The sequence below is a fragment of the Myotis davidii genome, unplaced genomic scaffold, assembly GCF_000327345.1.
Source record: "Myotis davidii unplaced genomic scaffold, ASM32734v1 scaffold449, whole genome shotgun sequence".
NCBI lineage: Eukaryota > Metazoa > Chordata > Mammalia > Chiroptera > Vespertilionidae > Myotis > Myotis davidii.
Genome location: NW_006383007.1, coordinates 2,730,221 through 2,732,304, shown reverse-complemented (window position 1 = coordinate 2,732,304; position 2,084 = coordinate 2,730,221). Strand labels below are relative to the sequence as shown.

Below are 2,084 nucleotides of genomic sequence, written 5' to 3'. Positions count from 1 at the left end.
ATATATATATACACACACATATATATATATATGATGCCAAACACCATAGATTTTTTTCAGTCCTTATCCTTCTTAATCATTAATGATCATTTGCTCCCTCTTGATAGTCATTATCATGGATTCCTATGACATCTTTCTTCTTTCTTCTCATCTTTCTGGTTTATTTTTCTATTAAGAGTTAGATAAATTCCAAAATTTCTATTGTGATTTCAAGGCTCTCCAGAGTCGTCTCTGCACATATTTCCAACTTCACATGTTTAAACCTCACTCAGCCCTCTTCTTTCAAAAAGACTTCCCAGATTTCAAGTCCAGTTTAATTCTATACAATTATGTAGCTAAGACACGATGTTTTTCTTTGTAAAGTATATTGACAATTTTGTCTGTATGTAAAATGTTCAAGGGACTTAAGAAAAATCCCAACATTTTTAGTGAGAACACTTTGGTAAATCAGGCCTCCATATTCACATGTTTTTTTCCTGTTGTTCTAAATGTTTCATCATGCTACTCTGATTACTTTTCTGTAAGTCACTTATAACAGTTTCAGCATACAACTATATTCTTGAATTAGAACATTTTAAGACTCACAGAAGACTTATCACTAATATATTAACAATAAGTAAAAGTAAATACATATTCTAAATAATATTAGCAACTTGACATATTTAAAACTGGCAAATGTTTTAATAAACCAAGAGCATGTTCTCCTTGAATTATTCAAAATCATGTCACTCATTATATGGTTTCTATCACAGCCCCAAGGTAGGACTATGGGGCAGACTCTAGGACTATCTTCTAGAGGTAACATGTAATCAGGTAGGTGGGGGCACAATGTGGGAACCAGTGGATGATATGACTTGGAGAAGCCTACTAGGAGGTTGAGCCAAAAAGCAGTAGGGAATTTCAATGAAGGACTAACACAGAGTTGGGGGTGATAACCATCTGCCAAGTATAGGTATTTTATCTGCAGTAGATATATAGAATCCTTTTTTTTCACCATTTGGCTACTTGGACAGATGTAAATTAGAATAAAAAATGTTGTACATATATGTCTATATTACATAAATAATAAAAAGCCATATTATAGCCTTCATGAATTACTTTTGGGGAAGATAGTAAAAGTTCTCTCATGAACTAACTGTGTGTTATATACTAACTATGCCATTAGTGTACACATTTTTTTTACTTGTTGGATGAATGTACTCACGCTCACTTTCCCACTGCGATTGTCTTCTTCTCTCACTGCCAGAGCTTTCAGAAAATTTTCTTGCAGGTTTTTACCAGCACTTGTTAATGTCCTAGAAAAAAGCAGGTCTCCAATTATAATATATTAGATAACAAATATATTTAGAACACTCTGGGGACAAAAATTATGCTTCTTCATTCAAATGAGAATTTTCTTATAACACTAAAACTATATGTATATGTTCTATATAGTCATTATAAGTCAGATAGAATTATTATAATCTACGTTTCTCAATTTCATTTCATACAGTTATAGCCTTTATTTATGAATAATTGGAATTAAGTCTACAAGTAATATGCATGCATATTTCATGTATATTATGGGCATGATTCTCTCTCATCATTATTCATGCCAGACACAGTGAATTTCATTTGCATGCTCTTTTCATTTTTTTTGTCACAACATAAAAAATCAATACATTTACACTTCACATGGTAACCACAATGTCATTTTTACCCACAGTAATTTTACATTTATTATAATATCAGTACAATTTATTTATTCACTATAAGAAAATTAAAATACTATGTATGTAAGCCAATTCAGTTACTGGAACTAAGTATTAAGTTTAGCTCTATGACTGAAGATAATTAAGGCAAGAAAGAAAACTAGGTTGAATTATCTCTGTCATATAAACAGAAGCATTAAGAATTTAAGAAAGGCATTAAGAATGCCTTTCTCTGGAAGTAAATTTTAAAGGAAATTTATCACAAAAATCTGAATCCAGCCACACTGAACCACATAACGAAGAGTGAGTCCAAGAGTGATTTACAATATAACAATCCTTTCCTTATATGGCAGGCTCCCATATATTCAACCAATCTTTTTATTATTTGACTAC

The 2,084-nt window shown here is 31.3% G+C and overlaps 1 long non-coding RNA gene across 1 annotated transcript in view; it reads right to left on the bottom strand.

Annotated features, from left to right (window-relative positions):
* Positions 1 to 1,289, bottom strand: part of LOC102770366 — a 328,666-nt gene extending 327,377 nt beyond the window's left edge. Inside the window, exon 1 of the long non-coding RNA XR_436439.2 lies at positions 1,205 to 1,289. This is a non-coding gene — a long non-coding RNA (uncharacterized LOC102770366). The remainder of the gene's footprint in view (positions 1 to 1,204) is intronic.
* Between the last annotated feature and the right edge of the window lie 795 nt (positions 1,290 to 2,084).